At 37.6% G+C, this 21,689-nt stretch overlaps 1 pseudogene; it reads right to left on the minus strand.

Annotated features, from left to right (window-relative positions):
* Positions 1–1,049: 1,049 nt before the first annotated feature.
* The window catches only part of LOC127422187 (NLR family CARD domain-containing protein 3-like), a 116,340-nt pseudogene continuing 95,700 nt past the window's right edge, over positions 1,050–21,689 (minus strand).

Raw genomic sequence — 21,689 nt, forward strand, 5'->3', positions numbered from 1 at the left:
GGGTAGAAAGCCAGACCCATTGACCGGGGTTGTATTCAGGATTGGGGCGACGATGACGATTGGCTTGTTCCTCTTGTCTCCTGACAGCCCATTGAAGATCGACATAAGCTTGATCCCAGGAGGCCTCGCTTCTGAGGAACCAGTCGCTGATGGCAGGAAGGTCTGTGGGCTCCCCTGACCAAGGAAATATGGGAGGCTGAAAACCAAGAACACACTGGAAGGGAGTCATGCCAGTTGATGGCTTGTGGAGGGAATTCTGGGCATATTCAGCCCAGAGTAGATAGCGGCTCCAGTCAGACTGGTTCTGGTTGCAATAGGTTCTGAGAAAGCAGGTCAGCTCTTGATTCATGTGTTCCGTCTGGCCCAGAGGTTAGACTGACATTAATGTTGAGTTGTCGAAAGAAAGCTGTCCATAGACGGGAGGTGAACTGAGGCCCTCGGTCTGAAACTATGTCTTCAGGTAGACCATAAAATCTGAATACATTATTGCATAGATGCTCAGTGGTTTCAAAGGCAGTAGGTAACTTGGGTAGCAGAATTAAGTGGCAAGCCTTGGAGAAGTGATCTATTACTGTGAGGATGGTAGTGTGGCCCTGAGAGAGAGGAAGATTCATGACAAAGTCTATGGCAATATGAGACCAAGGACGTTGGGTAGAGGCTGCAGTAACCCAGCTGGAAGTTGTCTAGATGACTTGTTGATGTTGCATATGGAACAGTTCTGGACCTCACGGATGGTGTCTGCCTGCAAGGTGGACCATCAGAACTGGTTGCGTACCAACTGAAGAGTGGCAGTGATGCCCGGATGACCAGAGCTGAGCGAGGAATGGACCCTCTGGATAATCTTCTCATGAAGTGGGAGTGGAACATAGGTTTTGTCAGGTGGACAGTCGGGAGGTGGTGGATCGTTGGAATGAGCATTAGTTATCTCTGTCAGGATCTCTGTCATTGTACCGGAGCGATGATCAGTGTGGGTGGTAAGATGGGTTCTTCGGTGGGAGTTTGAAGCGAGTATTCAAACTGGCGAGAGAGGGTGTCGGCCTTTGTCGTTCTTAGAGCCTGGACGATATGTGACTGTGAAGTTGAAGCAAGTAAAGAACAACGCCTATCTTGCTTGTCTTGGGTTGAGTCTCTTGGCTGTACGTAAGTACTCTAGATTCCGATGATCCGTTAGGACAAGAAAAGGGTGTTTGGCCCCCTCCAACCAATGACACCAATGTTTGGTTCCCAAAATCATAGTTCTGTTTGCATGAATAAAAGGCACAGGGGAAGAGTTTAGGAGGTGTACTGTACCGCTGTGAGAGGATGGCTCCCATACCTGTGTTAGATGCATCTACTTCGACAATGAATGGGCGATCAGGATCTGGATGGTGAAGAATGGGAGCATTGGTGAAATGAGCTTTGAGCTCCTTGAAGGATTGAAGAGCAGCTGGGGACCACAAGAGCCGTGAGTTCTTCTTCTTTAGCATAGATGTCAAAGGTGTGGCCACAGTACTGAAACCTCTTATGAAGGGCCTGTAGAAATTGGCAAAACCCAGGAAACATTGCAATTCCTTTATCGTGGTAGGTTGTGGCCATTTCAAAACTGCTCTCACTTTGTTATCATCCATAGCTACACCCTCTGGGCTGATGACATATCCATGAAATGACACTGATGTCTGATGGAACGCACATTTCTCAGCCTTGGCATACAGTTGATGGGTGATGAGGCATTGTAGAACAGCCCGGACATGCTTGACATGCTCCTCGTAAGTGTTAGAGTAGATGAGGATGTCATCGATGTAAACGATTACCCCTTGATTCAGTAGGTCTCGGAATACATCACTGATGAATGCCTGGAACACTGATGGACTGTTGGCCAATCCGAAAGGCAGGACCCGGTATTCATAGTGGCCTGTGCTGGTTGAGAAAGCTGTCTTCCACTCATCCCCCTCACGAATGCGGATGAGATTGTAGGCGCTGCGAAGATCAAGTTTGGTGAAATACTTGGCAGTGCGGAATTGTTCAAGGGCAGCTGGAACCAATGCAGGGGGTAACGAAACTTTACAGTGATTTCATTGAGACCACGATAATCAATGCATAGGCAGAGCCCTCCCTCCTTTTTACTCACGAAGAAGAATCCGGCTGATGCAGGTAAATTTGAGGGTCTGATAAACCCCTTGGCTAGTTCCTCCTCAATGTATGACTTCATGGCCTTAGGCTCAGGTTTAGACACGGGGAAGATTCTGCCTCGTGGAGGTGAGGAACCAGGTAGTAGTTCTATGGCACAATCACTGGAGTGATGAGGAGGTAGTTGCGAGGCTTTGGCTTTGCTGAAGGCTTCAACTAAGTCGGAATACTCTAGGATGTAGATTAGGAACTGAAGTGGGTTCAACTCGCACAGCAGCGGCTCTAATAGTTCTGGGAGGAATGGGCTTTAGGCAGGTGGAGATGCAGGCCCCTAACCACATCCTCCACAGTTTTAGCAATAAATGCATTGAGTTAATATGCATTATTAATACAAATTTAATATTCTTTCTTATATGCTAAAATGAGAACTTTCCTGACTCATGACTTATATAAAAAAAAAAAAAAAAAATTACATCATTTATATGTTAAAAATATATTTAAATTTTTTTTTTTCGATTATTTGTCTTCGTTATCTTATTTATGTATACATTTTGGATGGTTTATACATATTTTTTATTTTTTTAATATTTTTATTTTATTTATTTATTTTTTTCCTTCACCTGTACTTGTCTTTATGATTGTCTTCATACATTGTTTGATCTTATTGAACATTTATATAGAAAAAAAACTCCACAGTTTTACCACCATTTATGGACTTTTCAGATGGTCCCTTACCCACCCTAGGAAAACTTTCCAACTTATATCAATATCAACACACACACACACACACTCACACACACACACACAGTCACACGCATGCGTGCACACACACACGGGCACACTCATGCGCACGCACTCACACAAACGCAACACACACTACTGGTGCTTAATTTTCATGCAGTGTGTTTCGATTATAAACAGCTGTTAACACTTAAATGAACTCCTCCAGTGCAGCTCAGAGATTTCAGCTCGAGAGTCGTGATGGGATTATCCCAGCATTAATGGGAAGATTGATATAACTAACCCGTCAAAAACAAGAACTCAAAGGTCTGTCAAAATAAAAGTCCCGCTTAAACGAAAGCTCTATTCAACTGGATGAGTGAAATTGAAGACAGAAAAATATTACTACTGCATTAAAATTACATATTTAAAAAGTAGCAAAAATACTCATAATAACAATTATGAAGTATTAAATGGTTGTTTTAATATTATTATTATTATTATTATTATCTGTAAGCAATATCACAAATGCAAGCAGCCTTGTGCCACAGGTAATCAGATTTTTTTTTTCATTCATGTTTTCATTAATACTGTGAAGCTCTGTTGTGCAGCATTCTATTTTACCAAAAATAAAATTGCAATTGTTTGTAAAAAAAATAAATAAGTAATAATAATTATTATATTTTTATTTGATTAAAACTGTATGTATCAATTTGATTAAACACCATTTGATCATAACATTTAATTAAAACATTTAAAATGGAATCCAGAAAAATTAAAATAGAAAATGCATAATTAGGATCTGTGAGACTTTATGCAGTTCTTTTAATCAAGTCATTTTCTGAGTAATTTCATCAAAAATCTGAGGCTTTTTATTTGTTGATTATAGTATCGATTTAGTATCGATACCGAGGTACCAGGGCTGGTATCGTTCCGAAGCCAAAATTTTGGTATTGGAGAAACCCTACGAGTTAGTATTTACTACTTGAGGGTTCTTGCATGTGCAGCTATCGAGTGGGAAACTCGTATTTATTATAATTCCGATAGCACGTGAAGGCACCATCAACCGCCAACTGAAAATACGGTCCGTTATTAATGCATAAATAAATGTATTTATTTCTTTTATTGCTTTGTTGTTGAACAGTTATGACCATTTTAATGTTGATGACCACTTACATGTCAATATACAAAGTAGCAATATCCCTTTTACTAATAAAAGCCAGTTCCTGAATGACATCAACTTCCAGGAAGTGACATCAGTTTGGAAGTAAAATAACAACTCAAACCTCAGTAAGTATTAGCAATGGATGTGTTGAACTCTGTGTATGATATGAATTGGTTTGTCTTACTCTAAGCAATCTGTCCTGTTTGATAAATGTAACATAAATCTGTATATTATTAACATTTAACAGATGGTTTAAAAAATATCAAAATGAACTTCAAGTTTACATCCTCATGTGAACTGACTTTAAATCCCTCACTGAGCAATGAGTAACTTATATATATATATATATATATATATATATATATATATATATATATATATATATATATATATATACTTTTCAATCCAGTTAGATTCAATCCTGTTACATTTCTTGCAATTGTAAGTTATAATTAATAAAGCGTCTGAGCTTGACCAGAGCGTAATTCTGGTATAACCTTTTACAGAACGTCCTTAAATCATTACATTAGCATATTCATTTTAATGAAGCTATAGGTTCAAAAGTGCTGCACAACAGGAAATGACCCCGTGCAAAACTTATACAATGTTGAGCATTAGGCTCAGTATAGTGCAAGAGGCTAATATATATATATATATATATATTTTATTTTATTTTTTTTTGCATAAAATTGACAAACGTCACCTTCAGATCTGTGTGATTCAATCTCTCTCCTGCATTCGCAATCTTAATGATGTCATATTGCCATCATTATTAGCAACCCCTTCACAACCCATATGCCCGTACACCATCTTTGAGTCATTCTGTGTGATTAGAAAACTCATTTTCAGGGCCTGCCATGGAGGTGCTTCACAAATCGTTTCCAATATATTCCATAGAAATATCACAGGGTTGTTATAGCATTATGAATCTGAGTTAAATTCCAGAGGCAAACGTCTGAATTGTTCGGCTTGACATCTATCAAATCACTCGGCTAAATTGTGCGCATTGTGTTTGTCTTTTATTAAACTCTGTGCTGTTCAACTAATAGATGCTATTTGTTTCTCGAAGTGAATGCAATGCTGAACAGCTAGCTGGTGAATTACAAACACCTATTTTCAGCATGGAGTAATCTGCCAGTCAGTCAACTGCCAACTGCACACTCAGAATAACAAGTAGATCTTTATATTTTCTGAAGAAAATGTGAGTGTTGCTTACCCGTGCAAAACTTGTCACCACCGTGATGCTAGGGTTTTTTGGGAGTGTTGGCGGCCATTGCAATATGATTACTAAGGTGCTTTGAGTATTTGTAATGTGCTGCTATGCTGTTACCAGGGTTTTCTGGATGGTTTCTATGATGATCTGAGTGTCATCAAAGTCATTCTAGCAAGTCAGTCCACAGTCGGGCATGTTTGGAACGATCCCGGGAGACTATTTCCAGTCATGCCAGTGCAGCTCCTTTCCACTTGAATGGAGAAAAACCGAAATCTCAAAACCGGTTGGTCAAGATTACGATCAAAGAGCACATTTTGAATCAGCAGTAAAATCGGTCAAAATTGGTATCATAAATTGTGCTTCTTTATATGAGGATATTAGGCAAAATTAACGCAATTTTCCCGGGTTGCATAGCTAATGCGCATGCGTGTTCTCAAGTTGATTGACAGGCGATGTCTGTGTCTAAAAGGTGATTGGCTGTTTTGCATGTAAGGCGGGACTTCCTTTCTACATCCATTGACCGTTGGGCACGAGAGCTCCTTGGCTGAGCGTTCCAATTTCTCACATTCATTTAAATAGAAGTGGCCCGTCTCTGCTAAATAAATAGTCTCTGGTGTTGTTTACTGTATTGCTATGCAGTTGCTAAGGTGTTCTGGGTGGTCGCTAGATAATTTGCTAGGATGTTCTTGTTGGGTGCAAGTAGTAGAGGCCTACTGATTTTACGTTTTGCCGATTCATTAGTGCAGATAGTTGCTTTTGGAACTATTGTTAATCAGAAAAAATCAACAGTGATAGTTCGCCGATAGTTTTTTTTTTTTTTCGATTGCGACATTGGAGGGATCTTAAATGGCATACTACTCTTACTATTTTGTCATTAAATAATAGTTGCTAGGTGGTTTCTTACTGACCCAAGTCAAGAGTTCACCCCCAAGTGATATTCTGGTCTCTGGATATGGCTTGGGTCTCTTCTTTAATGTATGTGGGACTTTTTCGGCCATTTTATTGTGCGCCAGACACACTGAGCTTTTTGTTTTACTTAATTTAATATAGCAAAACAGCGCCCGCCCACATTTTCAGCCGCATGGGCTCCGGAAGTATTTTTCCCATTCATTTCTTCCATAGACTTTGAATTAAATCCTTCATAAAAGAGTTGTGAGCCATGAACCAAACCAACCAGCTCCAGGTGAATCACAACATCACAAACTTTGTTTTGAGGCAAAAAAGTATTTGAAAATCCGACAAAAAGACAAAGGTACAATACTGTGTACTTACTGTCTTTCATGAGGGCACGGACTACAATCCCTTGAAGCATTGCGAATGATGTCATTGAATAATAATGATGGTAATGTATAAAACTTTTGATTTTAGGTTGTTGATTATACTGTATGTATATCCCGATATGTATAAATATATGTAAGTAGTTTAAGGGTAAAGAGACACCGACTCTATTACATCATTCACAGTGCATCATGGGAGCACATGGTCACTTCGAGGCAAGTTTTGCGGGTTTTGTTGGCTACGGTTCTCTGATTGGTGGATCTTTCTCTGCTGTACCATGGGTAATGTAGTTGTTTACCATAAATTCCATTATCAAACACGATTTATAAACAATGAAGATGAAATAACACAGACGGATGGCTTCAACAGAAGCATATACCAATGATGAACAACCTCGTAGCTCATGGTAGATCTGTCTTTAAAGGTTTTGAATGGGAATGGGATTAATGAATGGGATTTTTACTTCTGGAAGCAGACTGTTGAGCTCTATTGAAGACATAGTGAGGGACGCTTTCGAAACACACTTCATGAAGCTTTGAAACCTTTACGAATAACTTGTTTCGAACCAATGCTACATGATTTCAGCAACAAGGCTACGTTACGTCGTACCGTTTCGAAACAATTTTGAGATGTTTCTCGGTTATGCTAAGGAGCATTGATCCCACAGTGAAACCCTGAATCAGTGTTAAATGCAGGCAGTAACTAATCTCGAGTCAGCTCTGCAATAAACTATATCCATAAAATCAGACTGATTCAAACAAGAGTTGCTGATTTCAGTTTAGTCATTTTAATTTCCCTAGAGTTGTGTTCCCACAGGAAAAATAAATAAATACATTGTGTTAATGAAAAATAATTTTGAGAGAGACATCGATATCTTGTGATATTTAAAGGCTAAATTGACTCGAAGTTTCGTAAAGCTTTGTTTCTGCCATCACTTTTCCACATGATGAAAATGAGTTTCTTTGATATTAAATGATAATAGGCTCTACTCAAATATCTTGTGTAGCGAAAACCTAAATGAATTGAGTTAACCTAACTTAAATCTGTTCAAATAACTCTACTGAACCTTGCAGCTTGTTGCTTGTAAGCAACAAACACATTAGCATATTATATCTTTTTGTACTGTATAACAAGTATGGTGATGCTGAGAGTTTACATCAGTCATTACACTGATGGTCCATCAGTAATTGCTTCATAAGAAAAGGAATACACACTGATTTATCAGTAGTAATGTACCCTACCTCAGCCTAACCATTAGCTTCACTTTTTGACAATGGAAACCTTCAAAACTCAGAATTCAACATGACTGAAACACCTCTAATTTAGTATTTTCAAAAGAGTTGTTTTCCCTTTTTCTCATAATAGTAAAACTGAAAAGTATTACCACACCTGTCTTCAACAAACCGCACAATTTGAGGTATTATTCATGTCCATAGCATAAAGGGTGTGGTAACCCTCCATTTGTTGCGGTTCATGGACATTTCTGTTAGGTGAAGATGAAAATCTGTGTTTCTCATGTGAAACATTTCTATGCCTGTGTGATGCTCCTGTTCTACCCGCTCCGTACAGGACTCGAACCGGTGTCTCCGGCATGGGAGGCGAGTGCACTAACAAGGAGGCTAAAGGCTACAGCCTCTAGCGACAGTTGCTAGTGCACCTCTTGAGGTCAGGAGAGTGAGGTTTATACACATTGCACACCTATCTGTCAGCTGGCCACCATTATACTCACCCCCCTAAACCTCACTCCTATCCGGGTCACGGCACCATTGTGACGCTCCTGTTCTACCTGCTCCGTACGGGACTCGAACCGGCATGGGAGGCAGGTGCGCTAACAAGGAGGCTAAAGGCTACAGCCTCTAGTGTCAGTCGACGCACTGACACTAAGTGCAGCAGAACTAGAGATCACGACTAATGGAAGATCTGGTGCGAATGAAAAGGTCACTTTAAATGCATGTAGATGTGATTGTAGATTTAGAGACAGAACGTTAACTCTGATTACTGGAGCTCGAATGTGTTGCCACTGCTAAAATGAATAGGCCTGTTAATGAATTATAGATGTTTTCATTTTTAGTGTGCATGTGTGTTTGTAAATCCAAGTGCACACTACAAGACTGAGACAGTGTTGATGCAGCATCATGCTAAAACAGAAGTTTGCAGCTATCAATGTCATTGTAGAAATGTGCTATTCGCAGTCAGATATGATTAATTTGTAAAAGCGTCCAATTGCATGGGATTATTAGGATAAAGTGAGTAATATTGGTTACATGACCTCAACATGATGGCACTTGTAAATGTGCACCTGGCACCATATGTAGAATAAAGAAGCATTTTCTGTCAAACTGAAATGACTAGAATCTTCATATCAGTGTTCACTATTTTAAACTTAATTTTTAAAATGACTATTCAACTACTATACTAACTACTCTCTCTGTTTAAAACTAACTAACAAATAAGGATATCTGAGTTGATAAAAAATAGAAATCTTTTAAACATCTAGTTGAAAGCATACACGTCAAGTTCCTATAAATGTCATCTCTGTGTCCATGTTGGTTTTATAAAGTTAAAAAAATGTATAGTATTTTCTAAAAAAAAAAAAAAAAATTAAAGACTTTAAAAATGTCAAGTGGTGTAATCAAGTAAAAAGTATTAAAACACTGTTCGTGCTTTAATACTGTACATGAGTGTACACAACTTTATCATTAATTAAATATTTAATTAATTTTACAAATATCATTAATTTTTACGTTTTCTCAGGGTACACTATTTGACCTGAACAAGATATGCCTTTTCATAAAAATGTCAAAATATCTAATATATATATATATACTTATATATATTTAAACTTCATACACAGTCATGATGGTCAAAAGGGGTCCTCTCTCTATGTTTTGTTGTTGTTAAAATGACAACCCACATCTCAATATGGTCACATGGCAAGTCGGAATGTTGCTTCCGAATGTTCCTGTACCGTGACATCGGCCCATTATGCATTATTACTGCATTAAGCGCTATCTAACATCAGACATTTTTTCACACCGGTTCACGTGTGCTTACCTTTTCCTGTGGCGCGACCGGGAGCGCATAGCGTTAGTCGTGTGAGAAACACGTGTTCTCGTCCCGTGCTGAACTCAGGAAGTTACTGCGTTCCCATAATCAATGACGAAGTGCGATTCGGGGGTTCCATTTTTCCTCTATGCTTTTTACTCCACTGATGGTTAGGTTTATGGTTGGAATTTGGGTTTGGGGGTTAATAAAAAATGCATTTCTATTATTTACTGTATTACATCTTTTACAGCTAAAAACAACTCACTTTACAACCCGCTTTTGGCGCCCCTCTGTGGGCATTTCACCCGGAAACTGGATCTCACATGTGCCCTAATGATCAAAAACACTTTCCGCTTTGGCCACTGGGGGGAGTGCTTCGAATATCAGTAAGCATAGACCGAATATGGCTCAAGAAAAGTCAACCTACTGTTTCCGAATTTACTGTGAGATACACAACCTGACTTTGATTTGGTGGACAAAATTTTCCAAATATTAATAATATTAATAATAAGATTATTCTGCACTTCTCATGCCAACAATTATGTTTTTTTTTTGTTTTGTTTTTTTTTTCAAGATTTTCAGCTTTTAATTAGACTTTTATTTTCATCTCCAGATGGTTACACCACATGTCATTTTTTTATCTGCCGGCGGGTATTAGCTTTCTAATGACATCTACAGTAGATTGAGCTTCTAGTCCACTCAGAGGCCGAGATATTCAATGAAACACAGAGGGTGGTGCTTGAACTGAACATTAGACTGAATGTCTATGGACGAGCACATCTGTGAGGGATCAAATGCATTACAGCGCCAACTACATTTCAGATCTGTATATTGTGATGGAATGTGATTCTGCCATCTAGTGGAATAAAATGAGACTTTTCAAAGTGAGGTAGAGTGAACAGAACCAAAATTACATGTTTACAAAGTTAGGACAACAACAAAAAATTTTATTTATTTTTTTTGTGTGTTTTTTATATTTTGTTTATAATAAGATTATAAACAGATACAATATTATTTATGAATGATTGGAGACTTTTTTTTTATTATTTGAGGGGTTCTCTGAAGTATAAGACAATTTTTTTGCTCTTTGTCCACAGTATGTGTGAATAGTGAGCTTTTAAATTTGAGTGTGAAACACTGCAGGTGGCAGCCCAAATATTCACCAGTTTAAGGGGTTAAGCTCCAGAAAAAAAAAAAAAAAAAAATGACTTTGAACTCTGTCATTACATGTTCATCATAAAAGAGGAATATTCAAGTAATTGTTTTGTGTAAATTGCATTTTAAATACATCTTTGTATGACTTGACAGCGTCAAGCCTTTGACCCAATTAGTCAAAATTGTACTGAGTGTACAGTACCTTTAAAGTTACTATCGGCCAAGATGTTACCTCAAATTGACAGCTTATTAAAAGTGAGTGAGTTACAGTCACAGTGTTGCTGCAAACACTGTCAGTGTGAGCAGATCTTATTGTTTTTATGTTGCTTTATGCAAAGTTATTGTTGGGTGCAATAATACTACAACCAGGGTTTGGATCTAAATACTCCTCAAGCAAACAATATTTCATTTAGTCTTACAAATTGATATGCACTATTGTTTGGTGTACATATGAATGAGGTGTAAATCTGATGCATGTGTAGATACAGATGGGAGTAAAAGCATCAGTCTTGAGTTGTGCTGAATGCAGTATGTTCTTTTTATGCTAATATTTCACATGCTCGGTTCAATCTGTGCGCCGTGTCCCTGATCTATAGCAGTTTAAAATATCAATACACTGTCTCACTGCATCTTCATCTGTCTCTCTCTCTCTCTCTCTCCGTCTGTTATTGTCTATCTCTTTCTCTCTCGGTATGTTTGTTGAAGTGTTTAAATGTCACTGGTCTTAAAATTCTCATAATTTATTCAAATCTATTTCTAATTTAACAAGAGGCTGGATTTAGAGTGTGAGTGGATTCTGTCAGCACCAAACCGTAAAATCTCAAACTTTCAAGCCACAGCCCAGTAATATATTCATGTAATTATATAGAAATGTAAAGACTGTCTAGTGGTGGTCTTGACATTTTGGGGAAAAATGGTTTAAGTGGAACCACTTTGCTGCAGCTCAAATAGGACTTATTGTTAACATAACCATGCCCCCCCCCCCCCCCAACCTTATGTTGGGAAAATCTCCCCTTCCGCCAACGCTCTCCTTCTCCTTCAAACTGGTGCACTTGTTTAAACATGGTCAAAAACAAATATTTCAGTCTATTTTTTTAAGATTTACACATTTCAGTCTTAAGATAAATTTCCATCAAACTAAATTGAGTAATGTTTAAATGGTGTACATTTCAGAATAAATGTGAAGTATTTAATTAAAATCAATGAGAATTCACTTTTAAAACTTAGTAAACAAAATTCCTTTAGGTTTTAAATAATATAGTTTGGTAAATGGCTAAGCAACTTCATTTATTTATACCTATGCTTAGCAAAGTTAGGCATATTTAAATAAATCTAAATTTAAACCGTATGTTTAAATCTTATTTTTGCTAGGAATAATTTTTGGAGTAAAGACACATTGCCATTTGGCATCTACAGTAAATGTGAGTGCGAATTACATTTGTGAATAAAGTAATTAGTCAGTGAATAATGATCTATTTTTAGGTTGACTGTTGTCACTATGAACTGTCGATGAATGGAAAAGAGCTATGAAGATTCTTCAAAAATTCTCAATTTTTGTTCCAATAAAAAAATAAAAAAATAGCATACAGATTTGGAACAACATGAGGGTGAGCAAATAATGACAATTTAAATTTTTGGGTGAACTACTTCGTTAATGTGCGCAACAGATGGACATCAATGGCCAAATATTATTATCTTTCTGCCTTGAATTGCTGCAAAAGCATTGAATAAAATGGTAAAACGCAGGTTGTCCAATTTACTAAATCATATTATTTGTGATCTACAAAATTGTTTCTCATCTAAACAATCTCTTGTTTTCTTTGCTTTTGATTAATGTAATTCTCTAAAATGTGCACTCTGCTAGATTACATTATGAAGGGTGAATGTGAACCAATCAAATTTCCTTCCCAAATGTGTAGTCTCCCGCATGCTTTGCATGGGACTTGATACAGAGAATAAAAATGTTAAGTGTTATTTTATGCATCTTTTAGCAAGATGAGAAAAGGGGGAGACTTAATAGTGTTTAATGTTGTTATTTTGGGATTTAGAAACTATTCTGTTACACTGGGTTACCATTGTGGTGAAGAGTGGAGCTTTTGTTGAGGAAGGGGTACACAAACAATTTAGGCCTACTGTATGATGCTTAACTCAAGGGGAAATTACTATTTAGCATGTTAATTTATGTTATTGCTAAACTCTATGGACCTGCCGGCAGGTCTGAAAGGGGGGCACTATGTTGTGAAAAAAGTTAACGCTTAAAACGTTAAAGTATCCTTATACATAAATCAGGCATATGAGGTAGGTTATGTCATATCTTAGATGTCCAGAATAAAATATGCCATCCAGAAAGAAAAGCATGCAAAATTAATCATGAGAAAAATATGTTTCCGACTATTAATGATAAAATGTTATATATCATCACAAAGGGGAGGATCTCAGCTTTCTAATGACACCTAGAATGAGGTTCTAGTCCACTCAGAGGCCGAGATATTCTATGAAACAATGAGGGTGGTGCGTTAACTGAAAATTAGACTGAATGTCTATGGACGAGCACATCTGAGAGGGCTAAAATGCATTAGAGCGCCACCTACATTTCAGATCTGTATATTGTGATGGAATGTGAGAGAGAAAAACATATTTTTTCTAGTAGTGCTTTCTACCATCTAGTGGGATAAAATGAGACTTTTCAAAGTGAGGTAGAGTGAACAGAACCAGAATTACATGTTTACAAGTTTTTGTTTTTTTTTCTCCAATTTTTTTCTGTTTATCATAAGATTATAAACACATACAATATGTGCCAGTGCCCCTATGTCAATAGGCCTGTCCCACCTAAATTGGAGTGATAGAATGGTAAGAGTAGTATTCTCAATTTCCATCCCACTGAAAGTTCAGTGAACCCACATTATAATAAATGGTCCAAACAAATTATATTAAACAAAACATCTATGCATTATGACTGGAAAATAATATTTAGTGGGGTAAGGTTTAATTTAAGTTCAGTATTTATTCAATATTCCCTTGTGGCGGGGCCTGGGTAGCTCAGCAAGTAAAGACGCTGACTACCACACCTGGAGTCGTGAGTTCAAATCCAGGGTGTGCTGAGTGACTCCAACCAGGCTTCCTAAGCAACCAATTGGCCCAGTTGCTAGGGAGGGTAGAGTCACATGGGGTAACCTCCTCAAGGTTGTTATAATTTAGTTCTCACTCTCGGTGGGGCACGTGGTGAGTTGTGCGTGGATGCCGAGGAGAATAGCATGAAGCCTCCACACGCGCTATGTCTCCGCGGTAACGCGCTCAGCAAGCCACGTGATAAGATGCGCGGATTGACGGTCTCAGACGCGGAGGCAACTGAGATTCATCCTCCACCACCCGGATTGAGGCGAGTCACTATGCCACCATGAGGACCTAGAGTGCATTGGGAATTGGGTATTCCAAATTAAGAGATCGTCTGAAAAGTCCACACACTGTGCTAAATGCAGCTGCCTTGCATGTTTTGCCTTAAACACTTATACTATATATATAAACATTTACACGTTCTAAAGATTGTAAATTGTATGCATAACTTACACTGTAATTGAATTAATTAATGGTTGGAATTTTCAGATGGTCCCTTACAAGCACTAGTTTAAAAAGCCCATTCGGAGCATTTTTAGGCGTAATTCTCCAGCTACAACAAGCACTGAGTTTAATGTTTTATGCCTGTATGATATAGTCATATATTCTTTAACCTAATTGTGCTAATGATATCGTTGTAAAATTGTCGGCTCCAGAGAGTGGGTAGGAGAAACCGAATGACAAATGTATAGCGAACCAACACCCTCTGGAGAGAAGGTAGAAGTTTAGCGTCAGTTTCGCATCTTTGGACCTGCCAGCTACAGTTTCAGTTCTACTTAATGTGGATTATAGCTGCTGGGGTAAATGTAAGTTAAGTTACTTTTACTTTTATAGCGCAATTTCCCACATTATTATCACAAAACCCGATCTTGATCTTATTTTCTGCCTTATTGAATGCACCTGAGCCCAACTCATTAGTGATCGCTCTTATTGGTAAGCATTCATTATAAAATATTTTTTTTTATGTGTATCTGTCGGGTCTTCATTTCTGGAACAATATGCAGTACACACTTATGTTGGTAATGTTTCCCCCCAGTGTCTTTAATGTTTTGCACTGTACAGTGCAGAAGAAAAATGTAGTGCAACAAGTTTGGCAATACAAACAATGAAGCGACACTGATGAAACTGCACGCAGGAACAGATGTAAAGAAACAGGTATGAAGAAACAGCAGCTACTGTTATACAGGGCCATACTGCACCTGCAATGGCAAATTTATTATGAATACACTTAAAAACATAAAATTGGAACCCTTATAAACCACCCCACTAAAGCCTCAATAAATGCCTTGCCTTCAATGAGAAAAGCTCTTATACATTAAGCTCACCACATCAACCTAATAATATGTACAGATTAATATTGGTACTGTTGGGTTCAGGTGCAAGAATAAAAAGCAAATGCACAACTAACTGGGAGAAAGAGAGAACAAAGCTTCAGAGCTGATCCTGCTGCTTCTCTTGTAGACGAAATGCAAGAGAAGCACTAAATAGTTTACAGGGTAGTTAAACACAACATCCTCTTTATGGACACCATTAATCAATCAAATATTTAACATGCACCAGTCACAAGGGAGAGGCACACGTGTTATCAATAACGGAGAATTGAGCGTAAAATTAGCAGCTGCATTCTCTAATAAGAGGTGCACACCAAGTGCGCTCAATAAGGAATGTGCAGACACTGACAGACATAATAATGATTAAAAAAAAAACATTAAAGCCATCTTATTAAACACATGTAATTACGATGCGTGCAACTTTTTTAAAACTCATAGTAAGTGAGATAGATACATGCATTTAAAAATCCACTTATTACACTGGACCACTTACTGTAAAATGAACTACTGAATTTAAAAATGTGCTAAAAAATTCTTAAAATAATCTTAAAGGAAATGGTGACCATTTACAAGACCTGTACATGCTGATTATAGCCAACTGATTAAATTCTAACCTGAAATCTTGTTGTAGCTTATCATTCATTTTACCCAAGAATTTTACTGCATTAGTCATACTAAAAAACAGCATGGCTTAAAGTTTGTGGGTAAATCCAGAATGTTGGGGTGTATTGACTAACTGAAACATTTGTCATATGCCTGTTTGTTTATATATTTTAAAATGAACATTTACAATTTTTACTCAAATTTGGTGACTCTTTGGATGTCTTTAAAAATATTGCATGTGCGCAAATTATGTTTTATATGTTTACAGGGTGCATTTAAGGTATAATACATTTGCCCCCCTACAAGCACCCCCCACAAAATGTTCTTGAACCGCCCCTGGTCATAACGGTGTGTTTGGTACAGTAGGAATGGGCATGTCGATGCTTACGTTTCGATACTTCTGATACTTACGCCATGCAAAAATATAGAAAAATATTGAGTGTTTTAGTGATTATATATTTTATTAAGCATTAAAATGAATGCATTCTCTTGACTGTTTTGGAAAATAGGCACATCATACGTCTAAATTCATTCGTTCCATTGTATTGCTATTTGACTGGGTATGTACATTCCTGTGCTATATGAAACAGAGTTCACTCCTGTTCTGTTGCTAACGCCAGGTAACGTAAGTTTGAGAGAGTTTGTATTGAACGCTTTCTTTGCATCGTATGGCAAGCATTGTTTTATTATCAGTTCATAAACATGTACTTTTAGCTCTGTTCCTCACACAATGCTATCTTATGACATCTAAATGACTCATTTTAGCGTTTGCATTACATAAACAACTACATTTAAACGCTTGTTTGAGTGTGATCAAATTCAACTGACAGTGCGTTGCACTTGTGACGTAAAGGACCGGGATACAAGAGCCGAAAGTCATAGAAGCACCAAAAAATGACACAGTTGTGTTTTTCATCTCACATTTGTTTTTTCTGACACTATCGGTTAGGTTTAGGTTTAAGGTTTAAGGTAGAGAGGTCAGTTTTGTTGATTTGAAACTTGAAAGAGCATTAACCTTAAAAACCTCATCTGTCTGGGAGGACATTTAACTTGCTTTTAGCGCCACACAGTGGACATTTCACCTCGGAACTGCCGCGATATGTGTAAAAAACCATGTAATGTCATTTTGCAAAAAGTCACGCAATTTTCATGAGATCAGGCCGGTCACATCCATGATTGCTCGCTCACGTGTGGACTGTGGGACTCCCAAACTTCTTTCCAGTATATTTCCTGACAGCTCAGACTTTCTGCCTGCAGCATTCTAGCTTTGGTCTCGGCCAGTCTGCTGTCAAAAAGCATCCATTTCCTTTTATCTGTGTCATTTTTGGTGTGTAAAGGATGAAAGTAATGAAGGTTTTCTCTGAGGGAATGCAGTGTCAAAACCCTCAGTTTGTTTACGCACTACAACAACGCAGAATGAAACTGTAATCATTAATGTTCTTGAAAAATTGAAGTTCTGGCGACTGTTGCCTCATTTCCCAGACGCCTTATTAGTTTGGATAATAATATTAGGTCTCGGCACCGCTCTGCATTAAATTAAAACCATCTTACTGTATACACACATACAGCTGAACAGAAAAGTTTGAGCTTCTAATGTTTAAAGAATCATGTAATTGGTGAGTCTTGGCCCAATCACAGAATATCAGAAGTAGGGTTCATAATTTGGCTAGAGAATATTTTGATATTTCTCCTGAATAAGTTCTTGACTATGTATTGTTTTTTGTTTGTTTTGTTTTTTTGACAGAAAAAGTTACATTTACAGTTTTGATGTTAACATTTAATTGTTCAGTGTTTTATGTAGTTCTCCGACATTTTGTGACTGTAATTAAGACATTTAAATGCTGGTCTCATTAAAAGGTGTTTTTGTTTAAATCACACTAATGGTGTATCTGTTTATCACTGCAGTGCTGTAAAAGGGTTTAAAATAATACAATAACTAATATAACTGTGGTAAAATTCAGCTCATGAATGAGCATGAGATGTTTTTGAAAGTGTTAAATTTGATAGATAGACAGACAGACAGACTGATAGACAGACATAGATAGACAGGGAGACAGACAGACAGGTAGACAGACTGATAGACAGACAGATAGATAGACACACATACAGACTGACTGAAAGACAGACAGACAGATAGATAGATAGATAGATAGATAGATAGACAGACAGACAGACAGAGAGACTGATAGACAGAGAGACAGATAGATATATAGACAGATATAAAGATATATAGACAGACTGACAGACAGACAGACAGACAGATAGACAGACAGACAGAGAGACAGACTGATAGACTGACATATAGACAGACAGACAGAGAGACTGATAGACAGAGAGACTGATAGACAGATAGACAGACAGATAGATATATAGACAGATAAAAAGACAGAGAGACTGATAGATATATAGACAGATAGACAGACAGATAGATATATAGACAGATAAAAAGACAGAGAGACTGATAGATATATAGACAGATAGACAGACAGACAGACAGACAGATAGATAGATAGATAGATAGATAGATAGATAGACAGATAGACATATAGATATATAGACAGATAAAAAGACAGACAGAAAGACAGACAGACAGATATATAGACAGACAGACAGATAGTCAGACACAGACAGACAGACATATAGACAGACAGACAGATAGACAGACAGAGAGACAGACTGATAGACTGACATATAGATAGACAGACAGACTGGTAGACAGACAGAAAGACAGACAGACAGATATATAGATAGACTGATAGACAGAGAGACTGATAGACAGATAGATAGATAGATAGATAGACAGATAGACAGACAGATAGATATATAGACAGATAAAAAGACAGACAGAAAGACAGACAGACAGATATATAGATAGACAGAAAGACAGAGAGACTGATAGACAGAGAGACAGACAGATAGATAGATAGATAGATAGATAGATAGACAGACAGATAGATATATAGACAGATAAAAAGACAGACAGAAAGACAGACAGACAGATATATAGATAGACAGAAAGACAGAGAGACTGATAGACAGACAGACAGACAGATAGATAGATAGATAGATAGATAGATAGATAGATAGATAGATAGACAGACAGATAGATATATAGACAGATAAAAAGACAGACAGAAAGACAGATAGACAGAAAGACAGAGAGACTGATAGACAGAGAGACAGACAGACAGACAGAGAGACAGACAGACAGACAGATAGATAGACAGATAGATATATAGACATAAAAAGACAGACAGAAAGACAGACAGACAGATATATAGATAGACAGACAGACAGACAGAAAGACAGAGACTGAGAGACAGACAGACAGACAGACAGACAGACAGACAGACAGACAGACAGACAGACAGACAGACAGACAGATAGATAGATAGATAGACAGACAGATAGATAGATAGATAGATAGATAGATAGACAGACAGATAGATATATAGACAGATAAAAAGACAGACAGAAAGACAGACAGACAGAAAGGCAGAGAGACTGATAGACAGAGAGACAGACAGACAGACAGATATATAGATAGACAGACAGAAAGACAGAGAGACTGATAGACAGAGAGACAGACAGAGAGACAGACAGACAGACAGATAGACAGACAGACAGATAGATAGATAGATAGACAGACAGACAGATAGATAGATAGATAAATAGATAGATAGATAAGCTTGAAGAGCTCTATATGCTATTAAGAAAAAGTTCTATAATGTTGAATGACTAATTCCAATCTGGTGTAAGATCTTTGATAGTCTCATACAGCCCATAGCACTCTATAGAAGTGAGGTATGGGGTCCACTCAGTGATCAGAACTACACTAGATGGGACAAACATCCAACAGAAACCCTCCACACAGAATTCTGCAAATTAATCTTGAAATTACAAAAGAAAACACCCAATAATGCATGTAAGGCAGAACAGGCTGATTCCCTTTGATTTTTAACATACAAAAAAGATCTCTAAATTGTTGGATGCATTTAAAATCCCACAGAGTCATTTTACATTTTAAAGCACTACAAACCCCATCAAACAATCTAAAATCACCTATCTGGAACGTTGGGATCAAGAAACTAAAACACAAAGCACAAAGCAAATTACAATTCTATCAGACTCTAAAATCAAAGTATGAATTGGAAGAGTATCTCCTGACTGTCAGAGATACAATGCAGAGACAGATCCTGACCAAGTGCAGGCTCAGTGAACACAGTCTAGCCATCGAGAGAGGCAGACACAGAAAAACATGGTTACCCAGAGAAGAAAGAATATGTACGACAGGTGAGGTCGAGATAGAGGTGCCCTTTCTCCTTCACTGCCCAACATTCAAAGAAACTAGGGACATTTATACAGGTACATTTACAAAAAGCTTAAACTACTTTACAAAAATGACAAAACAAGAAAAAAATGATATAATACTTGGAGAGGGACACACAGCAGCACTGGCTGCAAGATACATTTTAATATGCCACAGCCTGAGAGATAGTGAGTGAATATGTTTTATGAATATTACCCCAGTGACCCTCAGGATATGTGTGTATGTTAATTTATGTGTATGTAAACATGTCAGTGGCCTTCAGTTATTTAAACACTGTGGTCTTCAGCTGTTCACAAACATTCTGATTTGTTAAAGTAATCAACTACATTTAATTATAGATTAACGTGTTGTTCTGTTTGTACACAACCTCTGCTTTGGCTATATTGTATTGTTTACAGTCATGTCAATAAAGCCACTTTGAATTGAACTGAAAATAGATCATATATGGTACGACATCGGCCCAGCTAACAAATGTATGTTCTTATAATGTTTCCCAAACGTTATATGGGGGTTGTGAAAACCATGGAAATTAGAAAATAATAGAATAAACGATGTTTTATTTTTCATAATCAAAGAGAAAATGCAGCAAATCAGAACAAATCTAGAACAGGATTCATTACTTTCACACTGAATTTCCTGAGATGCAACTGTCTGTCAAACACATTTTAAGCTACACATAACACATAATCTACACATAAAATACACATACTGAAGTATTTTACTTATTGAGTCTAAATAAATGCACAACTTTCATAATTTCAGTATTACACTAAAGTGATAATAGTCATATCATACTGTTCACGTGTTACACTTGCTATAGTTTACTTCCATGTTGCTGCTTCATCAAATATCAATGTCAGATGTAAATCTAGTCAATCACTGAAACAACAGCGCCACCTTGAGTAAGAAATAACATGTAGCTGATCAGATGCATTATTTGCATTTGTGAGTAAATCTGGTACCAAAAGAAGTGTGTGCGTATCTTACTGCTTGAGTGTGCATTTCTGTGTGCTTGCATGCCTCTGTTTGTGTGTGTGTGTCTGTGTGTGTGTGTGTGTGTGTGTGAGAGAGAGAGAGAAAGAGTGTGTGTGTGTGCGTGTGTTTGTTTTTGTGTTTGAGTGTGAGAGTGTATGAGTTTGTGTGATTGTGTGTGTGTGTGTTTGAGTTTGTGTTTGAGTGTGTGTGAGTGTGTGTTTTTGTGTTTGTGTTTATGTGTTTGAGTGTATGTGTGTGTTTGTTTTTGTGTGTGAGAGTGTGTGTGTGTGAGTGTGTGAGAGAGTGTGTGAGAGAGTGTGTGAGAGAGTTTGTGTGAGAGTGTGTGTGTGAGTGTGAGTGTGTGTGTGTGAATGTGTGTGAGTGTGTGTGTGTGTGTGTATGTGTGTGAGAGAGAGTGTGAGAGAGAGTGTGTGAGAGAGTGTGTGAGAGAGAGTGTGTGTGAGAGTGTGAGAGAGAGTGTGAGAGAGAGTGTGAGAGAGAGTGTGTGAGAGAGTGTGTGAGAGAGTGTGTGAGAGAGTGTGAGAGAGAGTGTGTGAGAGAGTGTGTGAGAGAGTGTGTGAGAGAGTGTGAGAGAGAGTGTGTGAGAGAGTGTGTGAGAGAGAGTGTGTGTGAGAGAGTGTGTGAGAGAGAGTG

The sequence above is a fragment of the Myxocyprinus asiaticus genome, chromosome 31 (assembly GCF_019703515.2).
Source record: "Myxocyprinus asiaticus isolate MX2 ecotype Aquarium Trade chromosome 31, UBuf_Myxa_2, whole genome shotgun sequence".
In the NCBI taxonomy this organism is placed as follows: Eukaryota; Metazoa; Chordata; class Actinopteri; order Cypriniformes; family Catostomidae; genus Myxocyprinus; species Myxocyprinus asiaticus.